The sequence below is a fragment of the Rattus norvegicus genome, chromosome 19 (assembly GCF_036323735.1).
Source record: "Rattus norvegicus strain BN/NHsdMcwi chromosome 19, GRCr8, whole genome shotgun sequence".
NCBI classification, from domain to species: domain Eukaryota; kingdom Metazoa; phylum Chordata; class Mammalia; order Rodentia; family Muridae; genus Rattus; species Rattus norvegicus.
In genome coordinates, this window is record NC_086037.1 from 38,088,024 (window position 1) to 38,103,057 (window position 15,034).

The 15,034-nt window shown below is 43.5% G+C and overlaps 1 protein-coding gene and 1 pseudogene across 1 annotated transcript in view; both read right to left on the reverse strand.

Annotated features, from left to right (window-relative positions):
• Or7c19 (olfactory receptor family 7 subfamily C member 19) overlaps positions 1-15,034 on the reverse strand; it is a 99,869-nt gene that overhangs the window by 82,767 nt on the left and 2,068 nt on the right. The gene's annotated exons all lie outside the window — the stretch shown is intronic.
• LOC134483304 (zinc finger CCCH-type antiviral protein 1-like) lies at positions 3,638-5,214 on the reverse strand (annotated as a pseudogene).

Here is a 15,034-nt window from a genome sequence, read left to right on the forward strand (position 1 = left end):
AGTCTGGTAGGATTTGATGGCAGGAAATAAACTTAGTACTAAAATCATTCAATTACAAACGAAGAGGATAATACAAAGAGTCATAGGAAGCAAGAGCTGTTTTTTGAGGAGATCCATAAGAGAAACAACCCCTTTCTGAAAGTAAGTACACACCACAGTGTCAATACCTAAATTATCAAATCAGAAATGAAAAGGGGGATGAAGCAATAGACATGTGAGTGAATTCAACAATCATTAGGGCTTCTTCAGAGTCCTTTACTACAGAAAAGTGAAAAATCTATTTGATATTGATAATTTTTCTACACAGATAACAAATACCAAGTTAAATCCAAATGTGGGATTTAACTCATAAGATTATTCTCATAAGAAAATAGATAGTATTTAAACGATGCCACTACAAAAATTAAAAAAATTATATATGAGGGCCACTAGGCTTTAATGCAGCCTTTCTACCAGACGTTTAATGACGACCTAATAACAATAGTGCTTCAATTAGTCCTCTGATTTGAAAGAGAAGGAACATTTCCAAACCCCTTCTCTGAGTTTCTCTTTTTACCTAGAATTCCTGAGTCTGTTTCTTCTTCCATTGTCACCCCATCAATAGAGCTGCAGGGCAAGTCTGTCCTGCCCCAGAGCCTTTCTGCCAGCTGACAGGGCTGGGTTTTGCTCTGCTTGCCCCTGCCCCCGCCCCTGCTCTTGCCCCCGCCCACGCCCACGCCCCCGCCTCACACCCGCACTGGCCATCGACTCCGACCCATCCCCGCCTCCCAGTCCCACCACCGCCCTCGACTCAGACCCGTCCCAGCTCCCCGCCCCCAGCCTGCCCTCGCCCCTACCCTGCCCCCACACCTGTCCTCTCCTTCGCCCCCCCCCGCCCCCCGCCCCCCGCCTCCGCCCTCGCCGCTGCTGCTTGCGTTGCTACCATTCCGTCTTCGACTCCCCTGTCGACCCCACCGCCACTGCTGCTACCTTCTCCCACTTCTTCAGCCCAAGACTTTTGAGATCCCGGCTTGCAGCGCTCTGCACTAGGAGGCTAACGGAGGTGAGGAGAGCCTAAGGGACAGACCCCAGGCCTGGCCCCAGAGACTTGTGTCTCCTCCTCCCCGAAGTGCTTTTCCCGCAGTTCTCCATTCTGGGTTCAGTTTGTGGGGACCCCAGCAGGTGGCAGGCTTTGCTGATCCTCAGGTGTGAGTCTGGGACAGTGGTGGGACTTATGGTTGAGGGAAATGCAGGCTTTTCTCAAACTCTTGGACCATCTGGTGCCCTCCCTGGGTCACAGGACCTGTGGAAGTTGGGAAGCCACTTTTCACTGTCCTGTGTGACTTTCCCTGCAGAGTGAGCTCTCCTGCAGGAGATACTCTCACATGCTTCTTTAAAAGCCCCTGTTCCTCAGATCCAGATCAGCTGTGAAAACAGGCTTCTCCATGTCAGTGTGCTAGCTCCCCCTCCCAGCTCAGAGCTGCAACACCCAAGGATCCTCCAGCCCCAGTACTGGTTGGGTCTCATGGAGGAGTTAGAGCAAAGTGCCCCTTCTGAGAAGTGACTCAGAACAGAAGGTTCCTGCAACCCAATGAGGTCTCTTCCAGTTGCCCTGTTCTTGGTTTGCACTGGTATAATTCTGAGTCCCAGATTGGCAGCCCGCATTGCTGTGAGGGTTGCTGGAGATTTTGCCCTGCCCACAGAACAGAAGGTTCAGAAGAAAGGCCAGCTTGGCATAATGAATTCTTTTGATAGATGGCAAAAAAATTATCTTAATCTAAGCAGTTTAGGGAGGAACCTCAAGAGCATCCATAGTGAATGCAGCCTGCAGCTGTGAACACACTTTTCTTTTGGAGAGCAGGCCTGTGCAAGCCCAGGACCTAGGTGGGACAGTTCAAGTTGCCCCTTTTCCATGGCAAATCTGTGTTTGTATTGAGAAAGTATTTTTTTCCAGTTGACTGATTTCCAACTTATGGAACGGAACTGACTTACTCAGAGTGGGGTTGACTTAGAGAGTTAAAGTACAGAAGGAATAATCCAGAATGTCCACAAAAGCTTGCTGTCACACCAGGGCTTTTAAAAGCTCAGCATCTAGAGAAGCAATGTAGTCTTTGGTTATTCTCAAGCTTAGGTCTTCTAGTCATTCATTATAAACTGACCATGACACAAAAAGAGTTATCCGTATCACAATAAAACCTAGTTGTAACTAGACTTACACCACATTATCACATTATTACTATATTTGAGGTTCTCAGGTATGATCTTAGAAACTGGAAGAGGCCTGGGTCTTGCTACACATAGTCATATTCTATGTCTTCACAACACAGTGTGATTCGTCCTGTTAATGCTACCTACAGCCTACAACACCTTGGATAATTTCTACTGACATCTGTGACATGAGACAATAGTTCATGTCATCCTAACCTGAATAAACTGTCCTTAGAGTACAGTGTGGTATGAGGGGCCTTCTTTTCCTCTGAGATAGCAAAACATTTCCAGTCTTCAGACAAGTCTGTCAGCCATTGTCCAGTGCCTGTCTTGAGATGTCCACATTGTCAGCTGAGAGTCTTCATCCAGCCTGCCCTGTAATTTTGTAGAACATTAATAGGGTTCCAGCCCTAGGATTTAATTCAGTGTTCCAGTACTTGCCAAATATGCTCAAAACCTAGTTTCCACCCTAGCTCTGTGTGCTATACAGAAAGAAAATAACCCCACTGCACTTGAAGTTTAGCCTCCAACAGAAGGAGAGCCTGCACAGGGCCTTTAAGTAACTCTAAGCCCCAGCTTCCCCACAACTCCGTCCATCGATTCCTTTATTGGTGTGTTTTCATTACTGCTCACTTTATCCTTTGTGTGCAAAGAATGTGCACCATGTCAGTAAAGTGTGTGTGTGCGTGTGTGTTTGTGCATGTTCATCCATGAACTCAGTATAAATTTACATAAAATCACTCAGATGTCCCTAGTGAAAACTGTCGAGGTGCATGCAGACTCACGTTACTACTGTCTCATGGCACCTTGCAGGGAACAATGAAATGGTGGCCTATTTTAATACAACCTGAAACCAGGCTGTGCATGTTTTGCAGTGAAATTGTGACGTCATCCCCACTACAGAGAGCAGCAAAAGCTTCATGTATCACATGCTGCTGTTACCAACATGAGGCAAAGCCTCATCCCATAGAGAATGATACAAAGAGCCAAGCAAAGCAAGAGCTGGCTTTTTTTTTTTTTTTTGAAAAGATCCACAAGACAGACAAACCACAGAGCCTATATCTAAATTACCAAATCAGAAATGAAAAGGGGGACGTAACAACGGACACTGAATGAATTCAACAATCATTAGGGCTTACTTTCAGAGGCCTTTACTACAGAAAAGTGAAAAACCTATTTGATACTAGTGATTTTTCTAACAGATAACAAATACCAAGTTAAATACAGATCTGGGAAGGTAATGAATAATTCCCATAAGAAAATAGATACAGTCATTAAAGGCTGCCACTCCAAAAATTAAAAATAATAATAATCAGGGCCACATGGCTTTAATGCATCCTTTCTACCAGACTTTTAATGAAGACCCAATAACAATAGTGCTTCAATTATTCCACTGAATTGAAAGAGAAGGAACATTGCCAAACTCCTTCCCTGAGTTTCTCCTTTTACCTAAAATTCCTGAGTCTGTTGCTTCTTCCATTGTCACCCCATCAATAGAACCATTTAAAATGGGATGTAATCGATGTCTGGAGCCTCATTCTTTCTCTTGACCTCCATGCGGTGTCCAGAAGGCACGCCTGTTCTCATGGACATGGCTTCATCTCTTTTTGCTGCAGCAAGAGGAAAGCCAGCAGAGGAGGCAGGAGCTTACAAAGAATCAGTAGGATTCCTAGAAAAGAAGCCATCCAGATCTCCATTCTCAGAAAACCCCTGGCTTGCTCTCATGTGACTGGGTCCTCAGACTCCAGCAGCCTTAGATGAGACCAAGGAAAGCTGTGCAGAGTCCTGGGTCCCCAGGTTCTTGACCTCCTGAGTGACAGCTGTAGACACCTCCTCCAGGGAATCCTTACAGCTGGTGACATCTGGACAAGGTGGACCAGATACCAAAATGAGACATGGGAGAGAAATTCTAGACTGTTTGGAAGGAATCAGTCTTTGCTTTTGCTTCTGTCTCTGTGTGCCCTGCTGCTATGATGTTCATGGGGAGCTCTCATGCCAGTGGGTCTCCTCCTAATGTGTTTGTTGTTGCAGATGTCCTGGATGTTCTGGACCCCATCAGAACTCAGCCGGTGCTCAGTCACGGAGGTCAACACCTTCCTGTCCATCAGGTCATGAGACCTGAGACAGTTGAGGTAACGGCAGTTGGCCTGGGTGAAGTGCTCACAGACTTGGACTCTCTTGCATGGCTGTGGCTTCAAGCAGATCTGTTTGTGGCTGTCTCCTTTGTAGTAACTTTTGCAGGAGAAAAGCATCCCTTTGTACCAGGAAGATGGCCGGCTCCTTTTGGTGAAGCCCAGATAGCTCATGATTCTTCAGGACCTGGAAGCTCTGTTCCTAAAAACTTGGTGTGGATATTTGCAGAGGTTTCTCTGGGATTTTGCATAATGACTCTGTCCCTGTTTGAGCTTGCAGAGGCTTGGGCAATCTGTAGCATGGTCCCTGGATGCACTTGAGATTGAAGCCACAGGCTTCAGTAGTAGCCACCACCTACAGCGTGATCCCTGCCTGATCTCCAGTCCCCAATAGGAATAAGCAGTCTTGCCCAGCAGCTCATAGAGCTCTGCCTCTGGAGCCTGATCCTACTCTGCAGTTCCTTTAAGGTCATGCAGCCCCTGTGGGTCCACAGGATCTTGGTGATGAAACAGTCTGCCCCAGGATCCCCCATGGTGCACTATGGCTGCAGCTGCTCAGGCTTGTGAGCTGGACTCTGCTTCGTGGAGAAAGGAAACTGGAAAAGGAATGAAATGAAATGAAGAAAATAACCAGTAAAAATTGAAAGAATTAAAGTCATCATCTCAGGAGAATGAGTGGGAAGCCAGGTCCTTAAGGAGGCAGGTTCTCCACAACAGTGCATGCTGGGTTCCAGCCTGGACATGAGGTGCCCTGAGCTTGGGACTGCCAGGCTCCTACTGGGAAGAGAGCTTTCTCCTTCATTTCCGTAAGTCTCTCTAGTTTTCTTTTAAGGCTTTCATCTCATCATTGACTTTCCCAATGACCTTTTATGACAAGCCATTATGGTTAAGAAGAATTAAGTAAGGGCTCATTGAGCTGTTGGTAGTTGCAGGTCTGGGGGAAGCTCTGGACAGAGAGATCTTGCCTGCCAGGGGTGGGATGTGCATGGTGTGAGGGACTAGTGGAGTGTCATTGGCCTCAGTATGCACAGGCTTGGGGCTGGTGCCTGGCTGCCTGGTGCGCCTCTGTTGCCACTTGGCCTGGGTCCCACCGCGGATGCCCATGGTGGTTGCTGGCCAGTTGTGCTTGCTCTACCTGTCCTCGGGGCTTCTGGTGGGGCTGACCAAAGCCTTGAACAGGGACAACTGCTGACAAAGTGGGCCAGAAATCGGAGGATCATGGGAGCATCTTCAACTTCCCCCTCCCCAAGCACTGGCAGTTGCAGCTGGAGGACAAGCCACTGTGAGTTTCCCCACATCCAGGCAGGGGTTCTGCACCACCAGGAGAGCAAGGGCAAGCACTGCTGCCACCAGTCCCACATGCGCAAGGCCTATTTGCTGGCTGGCAGGGCTTCACTTTGCTCTGCCTGGCTCTGCTTTGCCTTGCTCTGCCCTGTGGGCTCTCACTTCTTTGGCCAAAGACTGTTGAGATCCCGGCTTGCCTCACCTTTCAATAGGCGCCTCTGTGAAGTGAGGAGAACCAAAGGGACAGAAGGCTGACCTGGCCCTGGAGACTTGTGTCTCCCCCTCCACCAAAGTGCTTCCCTCAGTTCTCCACTCCAGTTTTAGTTTGCAGGGATCCCAGCAGGTGGCAGGCTCCCCTGTGAGAATGGGACAGTGGTGGGACTTATGGTTGTGGGAAGTCTTTCAGGGAGATGCAGGCTTTCTCAAACTCTCCGACCATCCATCCAGTGCCCTCCCTGGTTCCCATGCCCTGTGTTTGTTGCGAAGTCACTTTTCGCTGTCCTGTGTGACTTTCCCTGCAGGGTAGGCTCTCCTGCAGGAGATACTCTCACATGCTTCTTTAAAAGCACCTGCTCCTCAGATCTAGATCAGCTGTGAAAACAGGCTTCTCCATGCCAGGGTGAGAGCTACCCCTCCCAGCTCAGAGCTGCAACACCATAGGATCCTCAGGCTCCAGTGCTGGGTGGGTCCCATGGAAGAGTTAGAGGAAAGCTTCCCTTCTGAGAAGTGACTTAACACAGAAGGTTCACAAGTGACAGTCAACCCCCAAGTATTTCTTCCAGGAGAAAGCACTCAGCTCTCCCCTTTAAACAGTTTAGGCTCCCACATGGCCCAGTTTTGTGATTGGGGAAGATTTTCTGGAGCTTAGTTGGCCAGTCAGAGTAGGGCTACATTCTTTTTTTTTTTTTTCTTTATTAACTTGAGTATTTCTTATTTACATTTTGATTGTATTCTCTTTCCCGGTTTCCGGGCCAACATCCTCCTAACCCTCCCTCTTCTATATGGCTGTTCCCCTCCCCATCCTCCCCCCATTACCACCCTCCCCCCAACAATCACGTTCTCTGGGGGTTCAGTCTTGGCAGGACCAAGGGCTTCCCCTTCCACTGGTGCTCTTACTAGGCTATTCATTGCTACCTATGCGGTTGGAGCCCAGGGTCAGTCCATGTACAGTCTTTGGGTAGTGGCTTAGTCCCTGGAAGCTCTGGTTGGTTGGCATTGTTGTTCATATGGGGTCTCGGGCCCCTTCAAGCTCTTCCAGTCCTTTCTCTGATTCCTGCAACGGGGGTTCCATTCTCAGTTCAGTGATTTGCTGCTGGCATTTGCCTATGTATTTGCTGTATTCTGGCTGTGTCTCTCAGGAGAGATCTATATCCAGTTCCTGTCAGCCTGCACTTCTTTGCTTCATCCATCTTATCTAATTGGGTGGCTGTATATGTATGGGCCACATGTGGGGCAGGCTCTGAATGGGTGTTCCTTCTGCCTCTGTTTTAATCTTTTCCTCTCTATTCCCTGCCAAGGGTATTCTTGTTCCTCTTTTAAAGAAGGAGTGAAGCATTCGCTTTTTGGTCATCCTTCTTGATTTTCATGTGTTCTGTGCATCTAGGGTAATTCAAGCATTTGGGCTAATATCCACTTATCAATGAGTGCATACCATGTGTGTTTTTCTGTGATTGGGTTACCTCACTCTGGATGATATTTTCCAGTTGCATCCATTTGCCTATGAATTTCATAAAATCATTGTTTTTGATAGCCAAGTAATATTCCATTGTGTAGATGTACCACATTTTCTGTATCCATTCCTCTGTTGGGTTCTTTCCAGCTTCTGGCTATTATAAATAAGGCTGCTATGAACATAGTGGAGCACGTGTCTTTTTTATATGTTGGGGCATCTTTTGGGTATATGCCCAAGAGAGGTATAGCTCGGTCCTCAGGTAGTGCAATGTCCAATTTTCTGAGAAACCTCCAACTGATTTCCAGAATGGTTGTACCAGTCTGCCTCCCACCAACAATGGAGGAGTGTTCCTCTTTCTCCACATCCTGGCCAGCATTTGCTGTCACCTGAGTTTTTGATCTTAGCCATTCTGACTGGTGTGAGGTGAAATCTCAGGGTTGTTTTGATTTGCATTTCCCTTATGACTAAAGATGTTGAACATTTCTTTAGGTGTTTCTCAGCCATTCGGCATTCCTCAGCTGTGAATTCTTTGTTTACCTCTGAACTCCATTTTTTAATAGGGTTATTTGACTCCCTGCGGTCTAACTTCTTGAGTTCTTTGTATATTTTGGATATAAGCCCTCTATCTGTTGTAGAATTGGTAAAGATCTTTTCCCAATTTGTTGGTGGGGCTACATTCTTAATCCATACTTATTCACACAACAGAACATCTTCCTCCCCACCCACGAGGCCTTGACTTGAACCCAGGTCCTTCCAGGACCAACAGACCTGAGAGAACAGATTGCAGCACAAGAGAGAAAAGAAGCCAGAATAGTTTAAACTGGAGAAAACCCCCATATAGGCCGTTTACCAACTTTAGGGGTTGTGCATATTGTAGACTTCAGAATCTTAAGGTCAGATTTTTCTGATTACACCTTATAGGTGAAGCTGAAGTCTACTGAGGGTGGGATCATCCCAGGCAGGGAGGGGATCTGACTCTGCAGGCCTGGCCACCCTCTGCATTCTCCCAAAAATAATTTTTAGTCAGCTGTAAATCGGAAGTGAAATTTGTTTTTTGTCAACTCAAACGGTTGACATTTCAAGTCTCACACACCATGTGAGACACACACATTTATCCACAGGGGATTTGAACTTACTTCTATAGAAATGACTGTGGGCCAACAGAGGGAAAACATTCTTGCCTTTAGCATTCTGTCTGTATCAGAGACTACATGGACTGGCTTCCTGGACAGACATGTCCAAGCAGACAGACATTGTAATGAGGGAAAACTTAGGCAAGAAATGACCTGGGGACAGTGATTTCAGATTGTGCCTTTAGCCAGGAATCTCTGTTGTCATTAAGGCAAGCAGTCTTGGGCCTGCCAAAACTTGTCAGTATTTCAGGGCTCTTACAACTGCTCCAGGTACTTCTGAGGTGAAAGCCTTTAATTTAAAAAAAAGTTTATAGAGCAATATTTCTCAACCTGTGGGTGGCAACTGCTTCACAGAGATTGCATATCAGATACCTTGTACATTATGACTCATAAGAGTAGCAATATTATTTATGAAGTAGCAATGAAATAATTTTATGGAGGGGATCATCACAGTATGAAGAGCTGTATTAAAGGGTTCCAGCACTAGTAATGTTGAGACCACTGCCATATAAGCTGACACATGGGATCAGACTCCTCAGATGAGTAGAGACACACAGCAAGGGATACTCTGTCACACCCTAGAACCCAGAGGCAGAATCTATCCCAGAAGTCTGTGGGGTCACCTTGTCTTAAATTCTCCCAAGGTCAAGAATAGCATTGATCATCTCAGTAGAGTCAGCTTGCACAGCCCACATCAGGCCCATGGCTTCCCTTTTCAGAGAAGGATGTGGGTCTGAGTGACAGCCAGTGAGACTGATGGGACCCTGATACTCATTTGCTTTGAGCTGTGGTTTCTTCACCTGTAAAACGGAGGTGTTTCTGCTGAATTGGGTTGTTGTGGAGATTAACAGAACATACAACCTGCTCAGTGTCTGCCTGGCATGGACACCTGCTGGTTAAATGGAAGCTGTGGATGGTGATGCATTTAAAAGTAGAATTTCTAGCCAGATAGTGTTAGTTGCGGGGCGCCATACAAGTGTTCTAAGCATTTTCTGATTCTAAGACCGCCTCGCATTACAACCTAAGGCTCTTGATTTAAATTTTAAAAAAAGAATAAATATAAAATACCAATATGAAAAAATCATAATCAGAAATGAGCTAATTCCTGTGAAGTCATTTAGCTTTACATTTTCTGCTTCTATATTCCAGGCATCTAGAGTAGCACTATCCGAGATCCTAAAGCCTTCTATTATGGTGCTACCCATTCATTCCTCTCTCCTTGAGGACTTCTCAGGTGACTTACCAGAATCAGATGGCTTTTAAGATTGTTCCCATCAGGTGTGACCTCTTTGTCCATGGGCCTTGCCCAAAGTTGCAGGGCCAACCTGTTGTTTTACAATCCAAAATTCCAGACATTAATTTTACCAATGAAGTTTCAGGGGTCAGATGCTGAAGTCAAGTAAAGCTCCCAACTGTCTTTCCTGATTCACTGACCTCCCAGAAGAAGAGCATTCCTGTTCCCTCTGAACACTTTCTTAAAAATCCTTTAACTCAAAAACTTTCCATTGGTTTAGTTATCTAGATTTCCTTTCACGTTGTGTCTTGATCTGCTGGACCTAAGTGCACTTTTTACCTTTGCCATAAATGTGTGTGGTAGGTCAGCCATACCGTAATTAAGTCCATGTTTACATGAATAAACAACTCTTGCTTTAAATGTCTGTGCCATGGCCCTGCTATACCACACACTAGTTTTTTCAGTAAATAATACATTCTTGGACATCACAGTGTGATCAAATATTTTGTAACATGACTTAGTAATGTTCCCTCGATTTTATAAATCAATTTCTTTGACGAGGATTCTGGGTGTTGTCTGTCAGGTCTGAGTGCATCATCTTGGGAATCCCAAGGAACATCAAACTTGGGCTTTTGAAACTGTTGCATATGGCCAACCCGGAGCAAAAACCACCCAGGAATCTACTGATACTTGACACACATTAATTCACCTGCCTTTTTCATATAGTTTATGGCAAGAGGTCACCATTCTTGACCTTGTTTCATTATAAAACGTGGTACTAAATGTAAGAGTTGGGGTCAAGGAGATCACCCCACAAATCACAAAATACCCATCTCAGATAACCATGTATGGTTTATTGAATACAAAACATCCATGAATTTCAGGACAGAATTAAAAGTCCAAACCTAAGGATAATAGAATAGAAGAGAATTTAGATTTCCAGTTCACAGGTCCAGTAAGCATATTCAGTAAATCATAGCAGAAAACATCCATAAGGTAAAGGAAGAAAAGGCCATGAAGGTACAACAAGCCTACAGAATGCCAATTTAATCATACCAGAAACAATTCCTCCATTAACATAATAATTAAAACACTGAATGCACAGATCAAAGAAAGATCATTAAAAGGGGTAACCAGTAACAAATAAGTTCAGACCTATCTGAATTACACCAGACTTCTCAACAGAGACTCCAAAAGCCAGAAAATCTTGGGCAGAGGTAATGCGGACCAAGGATCCTATACCCAGCATAATTCTCAATCACCATAAATGGAGAAACCAAAATATTTCATGTCAAAACCAAATTTAAACAATGTTTTTCTCTAAGAAAGCACAACAGAGGATTATAGTAGGGAAACTCCGAGACAATGAGCTAAACTATACCCAAGAAAAACCTAGAAATAAATCATCTCTCAATAATTTCAAAAAATGAAGCACACAATCACCATTTCACCCATAACCAGAAAAAGAAGAGAAAGCAGCAACTATTGGTTTTTAATATCTAACCAGACCCTCTGTCACCAACCCCCCAGCTCCTAGGGAATAAACTGCCAGCCAAAGTGTATACAGGGTCTATGGTTCTAGGTATAGAAGAAGACTGATTTAAGTGGCATCCATGTGGCGGGAGGCCATTGACTACGCTGAGGCCTGTTGCCCACCAAAAGTAGATGCTGGGGTTGTGAGGTGGGAATGAATATGTGTGGGTGGGGGAGCACTGTCATATAGGCAAAGCTGAGCAGAAATGGGATGTAAGATATGATGAGGGGAGTCTGGAAAGTGGGACAACACTTGGAATATAAATAAATAAAATAACCAATTAATAAAAAAATAGCCAAAAATAAAATAAAAAGTGAAAAGGTAAAAGAAAACTTACACCAAAACAAAACAAAAGAAATCCTTGTAGTGGATTGGCCTAATTCTGCTTGTATTTTAATGCTAATTTGTGGAACTCAAGACTGGTTACCTCTAAAACCTGACCCTGCTCCCAGTTAACTGTGATTATAAAGAAGCCACCAGCTAACAGCTGCACAGCAGAGAGATGGGGGAGGTGAGTTTCTGAGGGCTTTGCTAGAGAGGATCATGAGGAGGGAAGAAGGAAGAAGAAGCTGCCAGAGAATAAAGGAAGAACATGTGTGATGGAGAAGAGAGAGGAAGAGGACAGCAGCCATGGTTAAGGGAGAGGAGAGCCTGGTCCTGAGGGCTGTCCAAGTGCAACAAAGAGCAGCCAAGATGCTACATAGTCAGTAAGAGTTGAGCGTTATTGTTTGGAAAGTAGATCTGATACCATGGAGGGCAGGCAGCTGCCCAGCCACTGTGCTGATTAAGGCATATGATGAATAAATTTACAAAATATGTATAACCAGTAAGGAGCTCTATAGAGGATCCTAAAAGGAATACTTTAGTTTGAAGAGAAGGATAAAATACCAGAGGAAACAGGAAATAATTTAACAAAACTAGAACAGTCAATCAAAAGAAGCCAATAAAACCCACAAAAATTAACAAAATTTAATACATAGGTTTAAATAATATTTGCATATCACTAAACTCAATTCCCCAGTGAACAGACATTATTTAGCCAGAAACAGGATCACCATCATGAGAGATGTAGAGGATATATTAGGGAAACAGACCTAAGACACAGGTCCCTGTAGCAATTCTATGCAGTTTCTCTATGCAGCTGACAGAATAGATTTCAAACCAATCCTGTCCAGAAGATGTAAGGAAATTCATTTCATACTTTGCAATTACCAAAAGATACTACAATCTAAATCTATACATATTAAACACAGCAGTCACAAATTTAAATATATAATTATCAGATAGATCTGAAATTACCCATTAGCTATAATAGTGGTTGTGATTGTTTTTAATAGTCTATTCTGACCACTTGGCAGATCACATGCAAATAAACAAAAGAGGAGGAGCAGAATTCAGTGACATCATCAGTCAAATGGACCTAACAAACTACACTGAACTATACATATATTTTCTATCAGCCTGTGGATCTGTCTCCAAAATTGACCACGGATTAGGACACAGAACAGCCCTCAGGAAAGATAAGAAAGCTGGAGTAGTGTCACGCATTCTAAGCACAAAGGAATCAAACTGGTATCACACAATAGAAAGTGCAGTCAGTACACACTCTCGTGGAAGGTCAGCAACACAAACAACACACTACTGAAAGGGCCAAGGGAGAAACACATAAGGAAAAATTAAAATTCCTAGAAATGAGTGACAATGAAAACACAACCACCACAGATCTATGCGATACAACATAGTTTTAGGAATTATGTTGCAGTCAGCAAAGCCAGAGCAGTGGACCCATCTAATCCCTTTGTCACGCATCAGAAGTAGAGAATGTGGAGTGTGCCCTGTTGGGTTAATGCCTTGAACTGGCTCACCACATTCCCAACTTCCCTTTGCAATGATAACATATTTTTGGCATTACACATTGGATATATGCAATTTGCCTTTTGATTTCATAGGGGAATAATTAAGGGACTTCCTGGAGTGTCGAAAAGCACTGTGGATAAACTGTGTAGAGACTGAAAGACTACAGGGGTTTTGGAAGCTGAGCTAATGTATTTTTATTATGATATGTTTAAGAACCTATGGGGAATTGGGAGTGGAATATGGTGATTTGAATGATAATGGCCCCCATAAACTCACATATATGAATGTTTGTTGCTGGTTAGTGGAAATATTCGGGAAGAATTATAAGATACGGATTTGTTGGAGGAGTGTATGGGATTGGGCTTTGAGGTTTCCAAATTCAACACCATCTATAGTTAACACTAACTTTCTCTGTCTCCGACTTGCACATAAGATGTAAGCTCTCAGCCAGTTCTCTAGAAACATGGTGTCCTACCTGCTGCCATGTACCCCAGCATAATATTCATAGACTCATGATCCTTGAAACTGTAAGCTGAAATAAACTCTTTCTTCTACAAGTTCCCTTGCTCATGGTGTCTCTTCACAGCATAGAAAAGAAACTAAGATTGGAAGGAATAGTTAAATGAAAAATTTCTCAATAATATCCTGGAAAATAAAATTCAGACATTTACCAAAAGTGTCAGGTACCGTGATCAAGCTGGCTTGACTGCAGAGGTGCAAGAATGTTTCAACAAATACAAATGAATAAACAATCCACCACAGAAAACCAAGAACAGGAAACAGATGATCACTGCAGTAGAGGCAGACAATCTCTTTGGCAAAATCCCACAGTGATTAATGCAAAAGTCCTGGAGAATCTGGGATATGGAGAAGACATACCTTAACATTATGAAGGCAATATGCAAGGCCAACAGCATCCTAACTGGAGGAAATCATAATGGATTTCCACTAAAATCAGGAATAAGTCACAGATGTTCATTCTTTTCATCTAATTCAACTAGTATGTGAAGTCTTATCCAAACAATATGACAATAGAGAGATGGAAAGGCATGTTAATATGAAAGAAAGCAGTCAGAGCATTTTCATTTGCAGGCGATATGATCCATATATAAAGACCACTATGAAACCACTGGCAAACTCCTATGGCTCATGGACACATTCACTAAAATCACAGTAAAATCAATAGAACTCCTGTATACCAACAATAAATATGACGAAAGAAGCCAAGAAAACAAACCCATTCAGAATAAAAATCTTGTAATATCTAAGGAAGTAAAGACTTGTTAAAATGAAATCATTAGGAAAAATAAAAAAACTGAAGAAACCAGAAAATGAAGAGACCTCTCATTTTCATGTATCAGTATGATTTATATTATTATATCGAATCCTACCAGAGTCATCTACAGGTTTAAATCCATCCCATTATAGTCCCAATACAGAGCTTCATGGGAATGAAAAAAAAATCTCAGAACTCACATGAAAGCACAACTGAGCAGGGCAGTCAGACACTGCTAACTAATAAGACAGTAAAGCACTGCGGGAGGCATCACCTTTAATGATTTCACCTTCATTTTGGGGAATAGTAAAAAAGAAAAACCAGCGTGTTAATATCATGAGGACAGACCCAATGCCTGATGGAATAAAATTGAAGAGTCTGATATTGGCCTATGTTCTTATCAGCATTTGGGTTTTGAGAAAAAGGAAAACAAACAAAACAAAAAACTCACAACCACCCCTCCCACCACCACACACAAGTGCAGTTTTCAACCTGTGGGTTGCAACCTCTTCAGGGAACAATCACATATGAGACATACTTTATACATGATATTTACATTTCAATTCAAAACAGTAGCCACCTTACATTTATGACTTAACAATGAAATAATTTGGTAGTTGGGGTTGGTTACCACAATGTGAAGAACTGTATTCCTTGAGTTGTTCTTGGTCATAGTATTTTTCTGCAGTAACAGAAATGTGACTAATATATAAACTGGTACCGAA